The 18,616-nt window shown below is 47.2% G+C and overlaps 7 non-coding genes across 7 annotated transcripts; 3 read left to right on the top strand and 4 right to left on the bottom strand.

Annotated features, from left to right (window-relative positions):
* Window positions 1-6,815: 6,815 nt before the first annotated feature.
* Window positions 6,816-6,957, top strand: LOC138234113 (U4 spliceosomal RNA). Its single transcript, XR_011187808.1, has one exon. It is a non-coding gene; the product is annotated as a U4 spliceosomal RNA (small nuclear RNA).
* A 3,192-nt stretch (window positions 6,958-10,149) lies between these two features.
* trnat-agu (transfer RNA threonine (anticodon AGU)) lies at window positions 10,150-10,223 on the bottom strand. The gene has a single exon. It is a non-coding gene; the product is annotated as a tRNA-Thr (tRNA).
* Window positions 10,224-11,773: 1,550 nt separating this feature from the next.
* trnav-cac (transfer RNA valine (anticodon CAC)) lies at window positions 11,774-11,846 on the bottom strand. The gene has a single exon. It is a non-coding gene; the product is annotated as a tRNA-Val (tRNA).
* Window positions 11,847-12,288: 442 nt separating this feature from the next.
* trnae-uuc (transfer RNA glutamic acid (anticodon UUC)) lies at window positions 12,289-12,360 on the bottom strand. Its single transcript has one exon. It is a non-coding gene; the product is annotated as a tRNA-Glu (tRNA).
* A 201-nt stretch (window positions 12,361-12,561) lies between these two features.
* trnah-gug (transfer RNA histidin (anticodon GUG)) lies at window positions 12,562-12,633 on the top strand. Its single transcript has one exon. It is a non-coding gene; the product is annotated as a tRNA-His (tRNA).
* A 574-nt stretch (window positions 12,634-13,207) lies between these two features.
* Window positions 13,208-13,280, bottom strand: trnav-aac (transfer RNA valine (anticodon AAC)). Its single transcript has one exon. It is a non-coding gene; the product is annotated as a tRNA-Val (tRNA).
* Window positions 13,281-14,476: 1,196 nt separating this feature from the next.
* Window positions 14,477-14,548, top strand: trnad-guc (transfer RNA aspartic acid (anticodon GUC)). The gene has a single exon. It is a non-coding gene; the product is annotated as a tRNA-Asp (tRNA).
* The last annotated feature ends 4,068 nt before the right edge of the window (window positions 14,549-18,616 follow it).

Genomic DNA, 18,616 nt, shown 5'->3' with positions numbered 1-18,616 from the left:
GCGATGAAGTTCAGTTTCACATTTTTCGTCACTCTCACTGGAGAGTATTGCCTGGAGCGAAAAGTACCATAAGCGTTCATTTTTGCAGCTACATGGACGTTCTGAATCGTTAAGAAAAAATGTTGTAAAACCAACAGAAAGCACAGACTGCTATAACTAGTCCTAGTTATATAACGATTTTAAGTATAATGATAAACTACTGCAAGGAATCGGTCCACCTGAGCAAACAGGATCGTAATGTTGACACTCAATAACGACACTGATATGTGCAGTTCCTGGACGGATAGCCCTCCTGCCCATCAAACAGACTGAGTGACTGTTCGTGTCATTTAGTGTTGTCTGACCATTGACAAAGTACAACTATTTTTTTAGGGCGCAAATTAAGTTAGGTAAATCTTTTTGCCCAAAACTGAAGGGGCGACATTCCCCCCTCCCCCCGTGATGCCAGGCCTGTCCCCATCCTATTCCATAATGTCATTATATATAATACCATACAACAGTGACCGATCCTTACTAACTACATGCGTTAAAATTGCACATCAGCTCATAGCAGGGGGCACATAGCCGCGATGTATTTTCAATGTTATATTTCAACCATAATATCGACAACATTAATAAACGCATACGTTGAGAAAATATCGAACCCAGCATATTTTCCGCTTATATACCACAATGCATTGCTAGTATTCGTTGGTCACCATTTTGGACATGTTTTTCAAATGTAGAAGTATATCCGCAAATATCTCAGCAATCCTCTTTTGACGAGTAAGTATGAACAATAATAATACTATCTGAATACATACAGATCTTTCTTAATATTATTTTGATTAAAATAGTACGTGAATAAGCAAAAAATGGCACATAAAATAGTGTGAATGGGGAAGATGACACAAAATCGTTTTGCCGTTTCTCTATTCTTATTCTATGTTGTACTTTCAAACTTTGGGTACTCTTTAATTAGGACAGACTTTATTGCTCAACTGCTATGATGCAAGCTAAATTTTATACATTTATTTCAGTTTTGAGCTTAGTAAACCGTTCATTTTTTAGATTATACTAAAGAAGATATTAATCATCATTTATTTGGGAAGTAATATTATATAATTTTCTCCTAGCTGCGGTGCTGAAGTCCCACCCTACATCAACAGAAAAAGAAATAAAGGACCATGCAATGTGTTACTTGAAGAATGCATATGCAAGGCAGGGGGCCAGGAGATCTGGACACTGAAAATAATAGGTTTTTGGTTCTAACTGTTAGGACAATTAGACAGGGTTTGCAAATAGTGGACAAAAATCATCTTAACTTCCATTGTAATATTTTTTTTTCTTGGAAATATAGAAGTTGTACATTTTAAAATGTATATTTGAATCAAAATGTGGTTTTGAGTTAGTGTGTTAATGTAATTAGTTTTGTGTTTGTCATTACTATACTGTATATTGGAACAAGTAATAGGTTTATTCCATGCTGAAAAAAAGAAGAAAGAGAACACAACGTTTCGGCCGTGGAGCCTTCTTCAGGTGCTACTCACCTATACTGTATATTGCCATGTTACCAGAATTTGTAGCTGAAGTTCAAGACTAGTTGTGTTTTTTATGATTATTGCCCATATGTTGATTGTTGATTGATTGTATACAATGTATAATTTGAAATACATGTTTCAGGTGTGAATGTGTATTTTCAGAATACATTTCTAAATCTAATCATTGGCTTGGTTTACTTGTTTCTACACCTATAAAACCTATCTTTGATGTATAATAGACCTCTACCCATATACGTATAATAGACCTCTAATGTTATCCGTATAATAGACCTCTAACCATATACGTATAACAGACCTCTAACCATATACGTATAATAGACCTCTAAAGTTATGCGTATAATAGACCTCTAACCATATACGTATAATAGACCTCTAAAGTTATCCGGAACTCCAACCATATATGTATAATAGTCCTCTAAATTTATCCGTATAATAGAACTCCAACCATTTATGTATAATGAACGTCTAAACATAGACGTATAATTGACGTATAACTTTAGACGTATATTAGAATTTCATTCTAGACGAATTGTAGACCACATTTAGACGTCTAAGGTATGCGTTTAATAGACGTATATTATACGTCTTTTGCCCACTGGGTGGGCTCCAGATGCACATGGAAGAAATCAAGTGTTTCATCCGAGCTGTTTCAAAGACTGCCCAAGAGCTTTCCTTTCACAGAGGCGCAACGATTAATGATGGGGGTGCACCCTTCAATGCGCCTTACGACTCTAGGGAGTGATTGAGACGATTCGTAGCGTGTGCTCATTTCTCTCTATTCCCCGTGTTGCAGTGGTAGGATGACGTAAATTACTGCTTCGACACGTAACGGCATTATAATCAAGTGCAGGAGCTGAGGGCTTTAGTTTAGTTTCGTTTTCCATGGCGTTCGTAAGCGCGCAAATCAAAGGCAAGTCCTGCGTCTAACACGAACGTAAATGCTTTTGAAAGTGCAGTGTGGTGCAGCTTGTAAAATCCTTGTCCACATTTGTGGTTTGTTGATGTTTGTTCTGTCTGACAACGTTGCATTTTGACATCCGGACGGGGGGACTTTATCATTTGAACGTGAAGCCAGCCTTAAACCCTCTGAGGCGTGTCTGTCTGCCGGCACGTATCTTGTGAAAGGTATTTTTTTTTTAACGGAGAGCAACTTTAAAAAGGTTTCCGCAGCCACCTCGCAGTCCGTGTTTGATTATAGGAGGAATGCGGCGGCGGCGGCGGGCTCGCTTTTGTCGTGCTCGAGTGGTTAAGGCGATGGGCTCGAAATGCGTTGGGGCTTCCCCGCGCAGGTTCGAAACCTGCCGACTCCGGCGTCTGCCGCACGTCACCTTGTGCCTGCGAGGCAGAGGCTAAGTGCCGCTTCTCCTTTCCTGGTACTATAAGAACGCTAAATCGCTTGGCCCTGCTGCCATGGAAATACATTCTTCAGATAACCACACATTTTGCGTTCGCACCTCTGGTGCTCTACTTATGCCTTTGAAAACCTAATGAATACAGCTGAACGAACCGACACAATATGTAGGTGCTCGTAAAGCACGCAGTAAAGAACTGTTAACAGCAAGGGTTTCAGTGGGTTAACTGAGGAGAAGGCGTGATCGCTAATTGTTGACTTTTTATTTGGTGTTAGAAACACTCTTACTGTGCATGACGTGCAACAAATGTAGCCACAGAAATTGCATCACGCTTTCATGTATGCTATTGCAGACACCAACGTTGCCTAGATAGAAAACCGAAATAGCCGTGGGTTTGCTTGCTGGTCTGAAGGATCTCTCTTCGAATCTCTGTCATTTGTCAATGGAAGTAAAAGGCGCTGAAATCTCATACGTTCAGAATCAAACCCGCAGCTGTTGTTCGACTTTATTTCTTGACTAATTACAACTCAGTGTCGCATGAGCAGTTACGTAAACTTGTCTGGTATATTTGAACACAAATGCCGTTCTTCAATTAAAACTAACAGTACATTGTCAGGGACATTCAGTTCTATACAAACAAGAGACAGACAAGAGAATATTTCTACCGTTCATGTGGACTACGTGTTGACTTACTGATCGGAATAATTGAAAAGTTCGGGTTCATAGCCGATGCAGTGCGTGCTAATTAGAATAGCAAAGCTGAGCTCTCAGCACCGTACTGAGCCCAGGTGTTTTTCTAAAGCTTTCAGGTGCAGTTCCTTTACATGAAGGGAATCTCTTACTGGGTACTCTTACAATGCAGTAAGTAGCACAGACTACTTAGGGAGTAGCCCGATGCGTTTAAAAACAACCCGAGCCAGGCAGGAGTCGAACTTACAATCTCCTGATCCGTAGTCAGACACGTTATCCAGTGTGATACTGCAGGACTGTAACCCAGTAAGATCAGCACTGCAACTAGTAAAATATTACCCCCGGTCCATTCTTTTCCAAAAGTGAGAAACACCTGTTTTCTACATTTTGTCTGTTTTAAAACCATATCTCTTTAAACCAAACCAAGAGTCTGTCTTTTGCACTGATATTCTGATTCATTTCGATTTCAAAGAAAAAAAAAACTATCTTCCAAAGCATCATAAAATTGTCCCTTCCTCCAGACTCTACTTCTCTCTTGTAGTAGTACAGCAGACCTTTCCAGGTGAGCAGATCACAGAGTCCGAAATGAGCTTCCTCCATCAAGCAAAGTACCTGAACATGACTCTGTCATCATAAAAGCGCCCCTGTAATAAAGAAATTAAATCCGAAATCAAGAGGGCAGCACAGTGGGCAAAAGACGTATAATATTCGTCTATTAAACGCATACCTTAGACGTCTAAATGTTGTCTGCAATTTGTCTAGAATCTCTGCACAGTGTTCGAAGTAAATTATTTTCGCAGTAATAAATTTACACGTGTATAATAAATATAGTAAATATAATAAATTTATTACTGCGAAAATAATTTACTTCGAACACTGTGCAGAGTGCCGTATACTCCTAGTTGCGGCACACACGATACATACAGTAAAAAGCCTCAGGCACTGTGTTAGATGTGTTTTCGATGTTATATATGCGTTTATTCATGTCGTCGATTTTATGGTTGCAATTCGACGTTGATTATACGTCGAGGCGACGTATATATACGTATAGCCGTATTTTCGCTGTAAATATACGTATATTCGACGAATCAATGCCCACTGGGAAGGCGCATTGAAGGGTGCACCCCCATCATTAATCGTTGCGCCTCTGTGAAAGGAAAGCTCTTGAGCAGTCTTTGAAACAGCTCGGATGAAACACTTGATTGCTTCCATGTGCATCTGGAGCCCATTTCTTATTTTCACTTCACGCCGCCCAAAGCATTTCTAAAACAGGAGATTCGCATTTGGGAATGCGCCCTGCCCTACAAATAAAACAGGTCTGCGGGTCTGAAAGCTGCTCCACGGAAAACAGTTCTGTTGCGCTTTTGATCAAAGGGAGATTCGCTGTTCTTACTTTTTGATGACATAACACCCAAAGGGGCTTCTTTGGAGCTGGATTCCAACCAGCATCCTAAAGTTTCTTGGCGGTATCCTTTACAGTACTCTGTTCGGTCGACAAGGGACAGAAGGGGGCAGCTTTCCTCACACATACAGTGCAATGTACTGTAGTGTTCCCCTTCATTGAATTCGCAGTTCTGCATCAGACATCTAACTCGTTTCCTTAGCTTGGATTTAAGCCACGAAGCAGGCTTCTACTGTATAAACGTCTAGAGGAATCACAAACTATTTGAGAGGCCACCATCCCAGGGGGAACTTACAAAGTCTATCCCTAAGCACCTAGCGCAGTCTCTCAAGAGACTGTCAAAAATCGCTTTCTCCGTTTGCGTTGCAAGTAAGTGGAAACGCGGTCTCAACCCAGAGCCACTTGGCAGCAGCGGCACGTAAATACTGTTACTGTCACTGCTCGATACCGACGTTAGCCTACTATACCATGTTCAGCCACCGCTAGAAAATGTACAGCTCTAGATCTGGAGCAAACAACAGGAGGGCCAACGTCACACATGTCAGACATGGAAACCGACGAGGATGGGATTCAAACCCATGCGTGCAGAGCACAATGGATTAGCAGTCCATCGCCTTGACCACTCGGCCACTTCGTCAACAAAACTGGGTTGTCCCAACTGGGTTGGCACACTCCAGATGATCTTTTTCTTTTTTTTCCCTTGTACTCGAGGGTCATTTTCCTGTTCCACATGCGATTTCAACATTTTCCTTGGGAGATGTCAAGCCAGCAAGCCACTGCTGTAGTTCAGTGGCCAGTGTGGAGTTCAGTGGCCCTGTTGTACACAGAAAGCACATTGAGCTCCTTGCACATGAAAAGTTCCAGATAAAAGCCATTTGTCATCCTTTCTCTTGGTGTCGATGTTGCTATTGTATGTAAAGGTGGCAACTTGCTCAGCGAGCAGGCGGAGCACACACCGAATGCAGATGTGTCTGAGTGGTGTGTCCAAGTGGCTGCAAAAGGACAGCACTCCCGGGGCTGTTTCAATGTAACAGATTTACTCCAGGGAAAGGCAGCATTGAGAGTAGCTCAAGCTTTCAGCACCCGTATCGGACTGCGTGTATGCAGACACCGCTCAGAATCCCCTGTAAGATTCTCCCTCAATTCCGTTTTGCAGTGCTTTAGCTCTTTCAGAAGGCTTCGCTTTGCTAGTCACAATCCAAGGCTTGTGACAGCATTTGAAAATATTCACCACTGCGTTGGCTGGGAATCAAACCTGGGTCAACTGCATGGAAGGCAGCTATGCTCACCACTATACCACCAACGCTCAAATGAGTTGCATGGCCAGATGGACTGTTTCCTCCAGCGGTATAGTATTGCAGTGAGACAGCAAGATGCCTGCAAGACTATGTCACGCTAAACGCCACAGATTGTGTTTGTCCGTTCGTGTCAGTCGTCCTGCAGTCACGGGAAGTGGGACACAAACATGCTGCAATGCTTTCAAGACGTTAGGATTTGTTTGTGCAACATCCGAGAAGAGTACTTGTGGCTTGAATGTGAACTGTACGTGCCCGCCCCCTTTCCACTGTAGTGCATGAGTTCCTCCCGGCATGCCCTTCGTCATTGTTCTGTCATCTTGTATTTAAAGGGTTGTATTTCTGGTGCTGAAAATAAGCAACTGTTTTCTCACAACGGCCTTTGTTCCCGACGGAGCCCTTGTCTGTCATGAAATTCTTCAAAACCTCAAGCTAGAAGAAGAAGACGACAAATATGAAGCGTTACAGCAACGACATGCCATGAGACGATCGATAACAATTTCCATAGGATCCCTGCGGTTGCCTGGCAACCGTCAGCTTTGCGCAGTGGCAGTATCGTAGCCTGTGAGGTTTAGCCGAGGCGCGATTATTGCTAGTTGAAAACTTTTCCCAATACCCTGCTTCCGCCGGTTTGCAATACAATCGGCGAAAGCAATTTTTGACAGTCTCGTCAGAGACTGAGCAAGGTGTTTAAAGACAGATTTGGTCATGGTGACATCATGGTAGAAAGAAACGAGCTTGTTACGTCTCAACAGAAACGCTCTTTAGCTCTTTCAGCGTTATGCAGAGAACAGCGTCTGTCGAGATCACTTTTGAGTCAGCGCGAACCGCCGTGTGCTGTCAGTTTGATTTCATATTGCTCGTAGCGGCGCCCGGCTTTTGTCTGTCAAACGTTAGGTTGCGCTTCTTCATGCTGCATCGTCGGCATGAGTGGAGCTTTTTAAACGTCTGTACTTACTGCGCCCCATAAGAAATCGTTTGTCCCCGTTCAAAAGAGATTGTGCGATGTCCTGCAGCGTTCGCAAAGCAAACCTTTGACAGTTTGAAAAGAGGAATTTATTCTGCTTCCTGTGCGTGCAGTAGTTACAAAGTTGAACGCCTTTACACGATCTGCTGCAGTTTTCAGTGGGCGGGCGTTGTCAAATGGCTTGGAAAAACGCACTGTGTTTCGGCTCGGGAAACATCGTGAGCAGTGTCCTGCATGTTTTCTGTGTATAGCTGTCTTTTAACGCATACAGAATTCATTCGAAATCATTGATTTCTCCAATTAACAAGGGTCCCTTTTTGAACCTGCGAGAAGCATTCTTTCAATGTAACAGATTTACTCCGGGGAAAGGCAGCATGACATTGAGAGTAGCTCAAGCTTTCAGCACCCGTATCAGACTGCGTGTATGCAGACACCGCTCAGAATCCCCTGTAAGAGTTTGAGCAATCCAGCACTGAGCGTAAAAAGATGAGTCAAAGTAACGTCTAATCGGATTAGTTTCCTTAGAGCTGGTTCAGGGTTTGCTCAAGAGTTTACCTTTCACAGATGCACAAAGAAGAATGTTGGGGGTGCACGCTTCAAGGCGCCTTACAGCTGTAGGGAGTGTTTCGAGATGATTCGCGGCGTGTGCTCGTTCCCTTATACCGTACGCCCCGGGGTGCAGTGCTAGGATGATGTACAATACCGCTTGGGCACGTAACGGCGTTATATGCAAGTGCGGGACGTGAGGGTTTTCGTTTGTTCGTTTTGTTTTGCTCTGCTTTGCTTTGTTTTGCTTTCCATCGCGTTGGTAAGAGCGTAAATAAAAAGGCGATTCCTGCGTCTACCTCTAATGTAAGAGCTATTTCAAGTGCGGCGTGGTGCGGCTTTTGAAATGCTTGTGGGCATTTCTCTGTTGTTGATTCTTTTTGTGTGTGTAACAAAGTGGCATTTTCATGTCCGGACGGGGAGACTTTATCATTCCGACATGAAGCCACCCTTAAGTCCTCTGAGGCGTGTCTGTCTGCAAGGCTTGTATTTTGGAAATGTTTTTTTGAAACGGAGAACGACTTTGAAATAGGCTTCCGCCGGCGCCTCGCGATCCAGGTAAGAATGTAGCAAGAACGCAACGGCGGTGGGGCTTGCTGTAGTCGTGGCCGAGTGGTTAAAGCGATGGACTAGAAATCCATCCGCGAAATACCTCACCCATTTTGAATGGCTGCATCTGTACGTTCAGAATCAAACCCGCAGCTGTTGTTCGACTTTATTTCTTGACTAATTACAACTGAGTGTCGCACGAGCAGTTACGTAAACTTGTCTGGTATATTTGAACACAAATGCCGTTCTTCAATTAAAACTAACAGTACATTGTCAGGGACATTCAGTTCTATAAAAGCAAGAGACAGACAAGAGATTATTCTTCCTTTCATGTGGACTACGTGTTGACTTACTGATCGGAATAATTGAAAAGTTCGGGTTCATAGCCGATGCAGTGCGTGCTAATTAGAACAGCAACGCTGAGTTCTCAGCACCGTACTGAGCCCAGGTGTTTTTCTAAAGCTGTCAGGTGCAGTTCATTTACATGAAGGAAATCTCTTACTGGGTGCAATTACAATGCAGTAAGTAGCACAGACTACTTAGGGAGCAGCCCGATGCGTTTAAAAATGACCTGAGCCAGGTAGGAGTCGAACCTACAATCTCCTGATTCGTAATCAGACGCGTTATCCATTGCGCCACTGGACGTGGTGTGACACTGCAGGACTGTAACCCAGTGAGCTCAGCCCTGCAACTAGTAAAATATTACCCCCGGTCCATTCTTTTCCAAAAGTGAGAAACACCTGTTTTCTCCATGTTGTCTGTTTTAAAACCATATCTCTTTAAACCAAACCAAGAGTTTGTCTTTTGCACTGCTATTCTGATTCATTTCGATTTCAAAGAAAAAAAAAACATTACCTTCCAAAGCATCATAAAATTGTCCCTTCTTCCAGACTACTTCTCTCTTGTAGTAGTACAGCAGACCTTTCCAGGTGAGCAGATCACAGAGTCCGAAATGAGCTTCCTCCATCAAGCAAAGTACCTGAACATGACTCTGTCATCATAAAAGCGCCCCTGTAATATAGAAATTAAATCCGAAATCAAGAGGGCAGTTGCCTACTGAAATACAAGAAGTCATCAATTTTAACCTAGCAACACATTAAAGGCTGCATCTATACAAGTACGATTCTAGAAATGCTCACCAGATTACGTTTTAAGAAGGAACTGTGCCTCAGGTTCCGCCGAGATCTTAACTCGGATGGCAGGATTCAGAGTCCGGAGTGCGGACTGATGGCGCACGGAGGGTCCATATACTGTGGATCCCTCAGTGATCTTCCGCGTATTCAAACCGCCAGCGTGTGACTCCCCTGTCCCCGTGACCTCATTGCTCTGCTCTCTCCTCTGTGCAGCCGAGCCCGACTCACGGTAAAGTGAAAAAAAATATGCCCTCAACGTGAGATTTAGTCTGGAGCGAGGATAGATGTTACCTTTTTATCATTGAACAGGATGTATGTGATGTGGCGACTAGGTTCAATTTTGTATCCTCTTTAAAAGATTAAGGACTGGGGTGAGCGTGATTTACCAGCTAAGAACCCGACGTGCGCACCGTTTAAGCTGCATAGACTCGGTCGTTTAACTCTTCTCCATTAGTAGGGTTAAGGTTAAAGAAAAAAACATTGCTGACTTCTTTTTTTTTTGCCAGCCGCTAGCGCTGATTAGCAAGGTTTGTATTTCATGTTTTGCAAGTTGCATCCATTTTAAGAAAAACAAGTCGCGTTAAAGACAGGAAATGAATACTTGCATTTAATTAAGTCTAGCTGTAGGCGGTTGTCCATAATGACCAGTACTGTTCAAGAAGACAGAACAAAGAAGGCACCGCTGGGATTCGAACCCAGGATCTCCTGTTTACTAGACAGGCGCTTTAACCAACTAAGCCACAGCACCCCAGGAGCGTTGTCCTTTTGCAGCCACTTGGACACACCTTTAGAAAAACATTTTGTTAACAGGCATTCTGCCTCAGCCTAAACACCTATAGCTTGCAAAGCGCATGCTATTAGACAGGCACCTCTGCAAGACCTTAAGAGTCTCTTAAACTAGTGATAGTAAGGTGTTCCCAATGGGTGATGTTCGGCTTTCAAATCATCTCTCCGTGGAAGCGCCGAGATGCAGCTGTTTAAGGCTTAGAAGCAGCTGACTGTTTCACTACCTAGCTGATCACTGTCAGTCAGGGAGCTTAGAGGTGAAAAGCCTGTCTGAGAGACAATTCGCCGTCGATCAGTTCAATATGTTCCGTACCAGCTCGGCGCACCCGAGATCATCTTGGTAGCCATGTAGCTCAGATGAGTGAGAGCTTGTGTGTATTTACCACCGTGATTGGATGCCGGCCCTTCTCAGGTCACAGTAAACCTTCTGCTCAAAAAAAGTGAGGTAAAACCTCACTCTGCACAGTAAAACCTAAAAAAGTGAGGTTTTATTTAATCTCTGACCAAGGGAAACGTTTCATTTTTTCAAAGAAATGTTTGTTAAAAAATAAAGTCATAGTTCCATGGGATTCAATCATAGACCGTGTGACATGGAAGTCAGGAACCTAACCCACTAAAGCACTACAGAAACATTATCGACAGACAATGTACAGCGTGTACTATTCTTGTGTTGCGGTACATGAATATAATTATATCGTTATTAATTTCTAATTTATAACTTTATAAATTTATTAACGTTATTAATTAATTTCACGACGCACAGACAGAGCGTGGGGAGCTGCCGCCTGCAAACACGGCTCCAGGCAGGACTCCGCTCTGCAGGAGCCGCAGAGCAGAGGAGATGGGGGCAGCTTAGCTCCTGTGCAGAGACCTGAGCTGTTGTTGCTGCGGACGCTGTCTTTTCTGCACTCGGGGTAGGAGTGAATGTTGAGTTGCCCTTAGAAATGAAGCAAAGCACTTCAACGGCACGGGTGTGTGTGTGTGCGCCCTGGTGATTCTGGGAGACAGATCGAACCTGGGCTAAAAGAGAGGGGGCTTAGCCCTCTTCCATTTGCTACTTCAAAGTTGTACAACCCATTTGTATCTGCTAGGCGGCGCAGTCGTCGTGCACAAAGAACGCTTTGAAAAGCGTCAAAGGCAAGTCATTCTGAGTTGGTCGTTTGTGTTTTCCGTTCAGACGCGAAATGCTGAAATGATCTCTCGGCTCCTCGGTTGTCATTTCTGCTCCGTAAAGGAATCACAGCACGCGTCGGCTTCCAGCACGGTGGGTCGGGACACGATGCCGGGGGGTCGGAGAGAGCGATGTCTTCCTCGTTAGTATAGGACCTGTCACCTGTCCCCACCTGTCACGCGGGAGACAGGGGTACATCAGGACGCGCATTGAAGTGAAAGCAGGATGCGCTGCGACATGCACTGTGCAGATCCCGCCACACTAAGAGGTGAGTGGGTCTGTTCGATCACAGCGCTAGGCGAATCCCCAATCCCCTTTTGTGCGTGGCGACAAAAGAAATCTGTTTTCGCCCGGTTTCGAACCGGGGACCTTTCGCGTGTGAGGCGAACGTGATAACCACTACACTACGGAAACAGTGGTAAGACATGCCCAGCGGCCCAGTGCTGAGCTTCGCCAATGCGATTCAGCTGCTTCCAGTGCCTTTATTGGAGTGCGCTGATGGACCGTGCTCTCTCTCCAGAGACCAGCACGCCTGTCATGGACGGAGCAGGAAAGACGGCGCCACATTCTACAGCCCTCTCCACGCAATCGACGAAATCGGGCTACTGAAGTGGAGAAAATCGCCTCTCCAGAAAGTGCAAATATCATCTTGGAGAGTATAAATCCTGTTGCCGAAGGTCAGCCCTGTCTACCAGAGTGACCCTCCCACCTCCTGCAGCGATGGTCAGCTCGTCTCACACGCGAGAAGTTTCGGCTGGAAACAAGCGCCCCCTCTTCTCGCACGTTGAGTAGTTTTAATGCGGCTCCTTCGTACACAGTGCTGATTTTTTGGAAAGCAGGAGGCAAGATTGACACGTTCCCATACCGGGAGTCGAACCCGGGCCGCCTGGGTGAAAACCAGGAATCCTAACCGCTAGACCATATGGGAGTGCACAACCCTGCTGTTCCGGGCATCATGCAAGCAAACTACATAAATATGAGAAAACACGCAAGAGAGCTGTCACTCAGAGTGTCGAAGGGTCGATGTATACTGGGGCTCAGTTGAAATGCAACGTCAGGACTTTCCCGAATTATGTCACACGAAGAGAGCACAGCCTTTTCCGCCCTGCCACGTGTGTATCGGTAACTCGCCGTGATCGTATAGTGGTCAGTACTTTGTGTTGTGGCCGCAACAACCCCGGTTCGAATCCGGGTCACGGCAGAATAGGGGCGTCTGCTTTTACTACTTGCACGAATGAAGGCAAAAAAAAGCCAATTGATGTGAACGAACGGCGCTTTACAGAGGAGTACTGCCTGACTGGATCGTTGATGAACGACAGAGACCACTCCGACCTCTTCTCGGGTTTCTTCAATGACTTACTAAGGATCTTCTTCACATTCGCCCATGCAGGGGAAGCCAGTTACACCAAAGCAAACGCAGGAAAGTGCAATTCAAGCAGAGACCAGGAGGGACTTGTTTACACCGAGAGTGGTCGGAGAATGGAACAATGCGCCCAGCCCTGTTGCTGGAGCCGATTCTTGATGAGATCTTGGGCTCACTAAGAAGCCCCCGCTGGATGCTAATCTTTCTGTTGTTCTTGCAGGTCCTGCGCTGCTATTGAGCCGACAGAGCTCGTCCTGATCTGTCGGCACAGCCCAATTGCAAATGATCGGCTCCGCATACAGAAGGAACGTGCGTTTGGTACAAGAGTGCATGAAGGCACCGGAAATACATTGGGAACAAATGACCGGTCGCTCAATACCTCTGTGAAGTACAGGAGCGTGCAAAACGAGGCTGTTTCCGCCCGGTCTCGAACCGGGGACCTTTCGCGTGTTAGGCGAACGTGATAGCCGCTACACCACGGAAACCTGCAGGGACTGCTGCTGGTGTCTCGCTTGCGTTTCGGACTGAGAAAGGGACGCGTCACTTTAGGCAGGGGGCGCTGGAGAGAGGAACAAAGGGCGCGATGAAACAAAACACCGAAACCCGGGATCTTTAGATCTTCAGTCTAACGCTCTCCCAGCTGAGCTATTTCGGCGGTGCACAGAGCCCACAGCCACCTGCTCCAGCCTTCCTGTGTTGCGGCATGAGCGCACCAAGAGTAGCGGGAGAGTGTTGCAGGAACGTCACTCAGAAGGAAAGCCACCCAGGTGCGCCCTCTGAGCTCTGTCCAGCGCATCTTCCTCGCATGGACTCCTGCCTGCGACGGGCAGGAAACAATTAGCAAGAACAGAACAACACCCCATGGGTGTCTCATGACCACACCTTAGGTTGTGACACGTGCAGGTGTGAGGGGTTGCCGGGCTACTTTGGAGCAGAGCTTGGGCGGAGGGAGGGCGGGAAAGCAGACAAAGAGGTGACACCTCAAGGTCTGCACGATCACAGCTCTCCGCCGCCCCAGGCTTCCGCTCGATAAGCTGCTGGACACACCCGCCCCTCCTCACACAGACCGTGGAAAAGCCCCCGAGTCGGAGGGCTCTCTCTTCCTCCCAGGAGCTCTTGGACACGACGCACAGACAGGGTGCGGGGAGCCGCCGCCTGCAAACACGGCTCCAGGCAGGACTCCACTCCGTAGGAGCCGCAGAGCAGAGGAGATGGGGGCAGCTTAGCTCCTGTGCAGAGACCTGAGCTGCTGTTGCTGCAGACGCTGTCTTTTCTGCACTCGGGGTAGGAGTGAATGTTGAGTTGCCCTTAGAAATGAAGCAGAGTACTTCAACGGCACGGGTGTGTGTGTGTGCGTGCGCCCTGGTGATTCTGGGAGACAGATCGAACCTGGGCTAAAAGAGAGGAGGCTTAGCCCTCTTCCATTTGCTACTTCAAAGTTGTACAACCCATTTGTATCTGCTAGGCGGCGCAGTTGTCGTGCACAAAGAACGCTTTGAAAAGCGTCCAAAGCAAGTCATTCCGAGTTGGTCGTTTGTGTTTTCCGTTCAGACGCGAAATGCTGAAATGATCTCTCGGCTCCTCGGTTGTCATTTCTGCTCCGTAAAGGAATCACAGCACGCGTCGCCTTCCAGCACGCTGGGTCGGGACACGATGCCGGGGGTCGGAGCGTGTGATGTCTTCCTCGTTAGTATAGTGGCAAGTATCCCCGCCTGTCACGCGGGAGACCGGGGTTCGATTCCCCGACGGGGAGTAGCTTTTCTTTTACCTCCTTAGAGAAAGGACTGCCTTTCACTTCTCTGTTTTCTAACACAGCGTTGTGCACCTTTTCATTGCTCTCGCTTTCAGAGCCTCCGCACGGCACACGACTCGACATCAGGAAGCACATTGAAGTGAAAGCAGGGAGCGCTGCGACATGCACTGTGCAGATCCCGCCACACTAAGAGGTGAGTGGGTCTGTTCGATGCACAAAGAACGCTTTGATAAGCGTCAAAGGCAAATCATTCCGAGTTGGTCGTTTGTGTTTTCCGTTCAGACGCGAAATGCTGAAATGATCTCTCGGCTCCTCGGTTGTCATTTCTGCTCCGTAAAGGAATCACAGCACGAGTCGGCTTCCAGCACGGTGGGTCGGGACACGATGCCGGGGGTCGGAGAGAGCGATGTCTTCCTCGTTAGTATAGGACCTGTCACGTGGACCTGTCACCTGTCCCCACCTGTCACGCGGGAGACCGGGGTACATCAGGACGCGCATTGAAGTGAAAGCAGGATGCGCTGCGACATGCACTGTGCAGATCCCGCCACACTAAGAGGTGAGTGGGTCTGTTCGATCACAGCACTAGGCGAATCCCCAATCCCCTTTTGTGCGTGGTGACAGAAGAAGTCTGGTCTGTTTCCTCCCGGTTTCGATCCGGGGATCTTTCGTGTGTGAGGCAAACGTGATAACCACTACACTACGGAAACTGTGGTCAGATGTGCCCAGCGGCCCAGCGCTGAGCTTCACCAATGCGATTCAGCTGCTTCCAGTGCCTTTATTGGGGTGCGCTGATGGACCGTGCTCTCTCTCCAGAGACCAGCACGCCTGTCATGGACGGAGCAGGAAAGACGGCGCCACATTCTACAGCCCTCTCCACGCAATCGACGAAATCGGGCTACTGAAGTGGAGAAAATCGCCTCTCCAGAAAGTGCAAATATCATCTTGGAGAGTATAAATCCTATTGCCGAAGGTAAGCCCCGCTAAGCCCCGGCGCAAAATAGGCAGGCAGGACCGCACTAAGCGTCAGAGCCGCCGTGAGCGCTACGGGGAAGGCAAGGGCTCAGGCAGAGTCTATCATAAGACTGGACGAAGGGAGTCGACTGCAGCCCGCCTGGCCAGGCTTGAACAAGCCCTGCCTGAGAGATCAGGACAGGGTAAACCTTCCGCAGCGAATGCCAGAAGTGTGAATGAGCTTAGGGGGACCACGCCCCTTCTCACTGGAGGAGGCGGGGATCCGTCCCAAGCCCCTCCCTCAGTCTATCTGATTGGGTGGGAGGGTTCCTGTCTGGAAGAAGGCTGTGACTCTGAGTTGGGCGCTGACCCCGCCCCTGAAGTCAAAGAAAAGGCAGGCTTCCTACAATTCTTAGGGAATCTCAGCCAGAAAGGCAAAGCAAGGCGTATTTATATCAAGGTTTCTCTTGAAAACGTCTTAGATAGAGAAGCACTGATTGACACTGGGGCTGAAATTAGTTTGATGTCAGCCGATCTACTCAGCGAGCTCAAACGAGTAGCGAAAGGAAAAGGCATCAGACTTAAGGTAGAACCGTGTAAGATAGATATTTCCAGCTATACCCAGGATCATGCCAGGATCACACACCGAGTGTGGGTGGCACTTAGGTTCGGGCCAATGAACGTGGTGCATCCTGTTTACATCTCTAGGTTAAAAACAGAGCCACTACTCATTGGCCAAGACCGGCTTGACAGGCTGGAGCCTCTGGTGGACTGCCAGCGTGGAAAATTGTGGGCTCAGGTCAAAAACCCTAAGCCTGTTGCACAGCAAAAAGGGGGATTCAGTGGTTATGCTGTGATCACACAGTGCCCACTGAACACTATAGCTGAGTTGGAGGTTCCTCCTGGTTCCTCTGGACGAGAATAAATGTCTCTTCTTGCTTTCCAAAACTACAGGGAAGTCCTGCCCAGGCCAGCACTCCCACGGTCTCCCAACTACAGGAGCAGTGCTCCGAGCAGCTGCTTGACCCGCCAGGTAAAGCACACCCCCTTTTCATCCCTGAAGAAGAGTGGATCTCCCTGTCCGGTAATGAATGGGAGTCCTTTCTGTGCACCCTGGTACCTCAGGGGGTCCAGGACTACCACCCCATGGTGGTGGGAGGGGGTCCAGGTGGCAGAAGTGCAGGTTGATGATGTAATTCTTAGCCTCAGCTCTGAGAAGTCCATAATCAGTGAAGGTCTGTTCGAGGACCTGTCGCGAAGCTGTCAGGTGACCCTGGTGACGCAGTCACAGGTTCTGTGGTGGGCACCCCCACCTCATAGGTCCATTTGGAGCAAAGGAAGCTGTGTAGCTTCCATCTCCATCGGAAAAAGGAAGTTTGCTCACTACTTCCAGGTAGCACCTCAGCTGACCCATTCGGTCTGCATTGGTGCAGACCTATTGGTTCGACTGGGCGCCCAGCTGGACACAGTAAACAGTGTGCTGTGGAAACGGGTGGACCCAGATGCCCACTCTCTAAGCGGTGACCCCGAGAACATTCGGTCAGGTCAGACGATTCCTCAGGCCTGCCAGGTAGTAAACGAATCGGACCTGATCGTTCCTGCGTCAACAGCAGGGTTTCCGGTACGCCTTGTCCTAAAGAAGGGACAGAGAATGGACGCTGAGATGGTTTTCTTCCAACCATCAGCTCAGTTTATCAGACTGAACCTAGCAGTCTGTTGAACCCCCAGACTGGAACGGAATGGCTGAGCCACCTGCCTGTTGGTGCAGAACATAGCAAAACAAGATGTCAAAATCCCTGCTCGCACTGACATGGGACTGGAATTGACAATAGTTTCTATGATTTCGAACTGGCCATCCCAGTACTGGGGCAGCTCCCTGGTCCCTTGGCTTCATAAAAGCGCCCCTGTAATAAAGAAATTAAATCCAAAATCAAGAGGGCAGTTGCCTACTGAAATACAAGAAGTCATCAATTTTAACCTAGCAACACATTAAAGGCTGCATCTATACAAGTACGATTCTAGAAATGCTCACCAGATTACGTTTTAAGAAGGAACTGCGCTTCAGGTTCTGCCGAGATCTTAACTCGGATGGCAGGATTCAGAGTCCGGAGTGCGGACTGATTGCGCACGGAGGGTCCATATACTGTGGATCCCTCAGTGATCTTCCGCGTGTTCAAACAGCCAGCGTGTGACTCCCCTGTCCCCGTGACCTCATTGCTCTGCTCTCTCCTCTGTGCAGCCGAGCCCGATTCACGGTAAAGTGAAAAAAAATATGCCCTCAACGTGAGATTTACTCTGGAGCGAGGATAGATGTTACCTTTTTATCATTGAACAGGATGTATGTGATGTGGCGACTAGGTTCAATTTTGTATCCTCTTTAAAAGATTAAGGACTGGGGTGAGCGTGATTTACCACCCTTTCAGCTAAGAACCCGACGTGCACACCGTTTAAGCTGCATAGACTCGGTCGTTTAACTCTTCTCCATTAGCAGGGTTAAGGTTAAAGAAAAAAAACATTGCTGACTTCTTTTTTTTTTGCCAGCTGCTAGCGCTGATTAGCAAGGTTTGTATTTCATGTTTTGCAAGTTGCATCCATTTTAAGAAAAACAAGTCGTGTTAAAGACAGGAAATGAATACTTGCATTTAATTAAGTCTAGCCGTAGGCGGTTATCCACTGGGATTCAGACCCAGGGCCTCCTGTTTACTAGACAGGCGCTTTAACCAACTAAGCCACAGCGCCCCGGGAGTGCTGTCCTTTTGCAGCCACTTGGACACACCACTCAGACACATCTGCATTCGGTGTGTGCTCCGCCTGCTCGCTGAGCAAGTTGCCACCTTTACATACAATAGCAACATCGACACCAAGAGAAAGGATGACAAATGGCTTTTATCTGGAACTTTTCATGTCCAAGGAGCTCAATGTGCTTTCTGTGTACAACAGGGCCACTGAACTCCACGCTGGCCACTGAACCACAGCAGTGGCTTGCTGGCTTGACATCTCCCAAGGAAAATGTTGAAATCGCATGTGGAACAGGAAAATGACCCTCGAGTACAAGGGAAAAAAAAGAAAAAGATCATCTGGAGCGCACCAACCCAGTTGGGACAGCCCAGTTTTGTT

This window comes from Lepisosteus oculatus, unplaced genomic scaffold (assembly GCF_040954835.1).
Source record: "Lepisosteus oculatus isolate fLepOcu1 unplaced genomic scaffold, fLepOcu1.hap2 HAP2_SCAFFOLD_74, whole genome shotgun sequence".
Lineage (NCBI taxonomy): Eukaryota > Metazoa > Chordata > Actinopteri > Semionotiformes > Lepisosteidae > Lepisosteus > Lepisosteus oculatus.
This window is presented reverse-complemented; position numbering and strand designations above follow the sequence as displayed.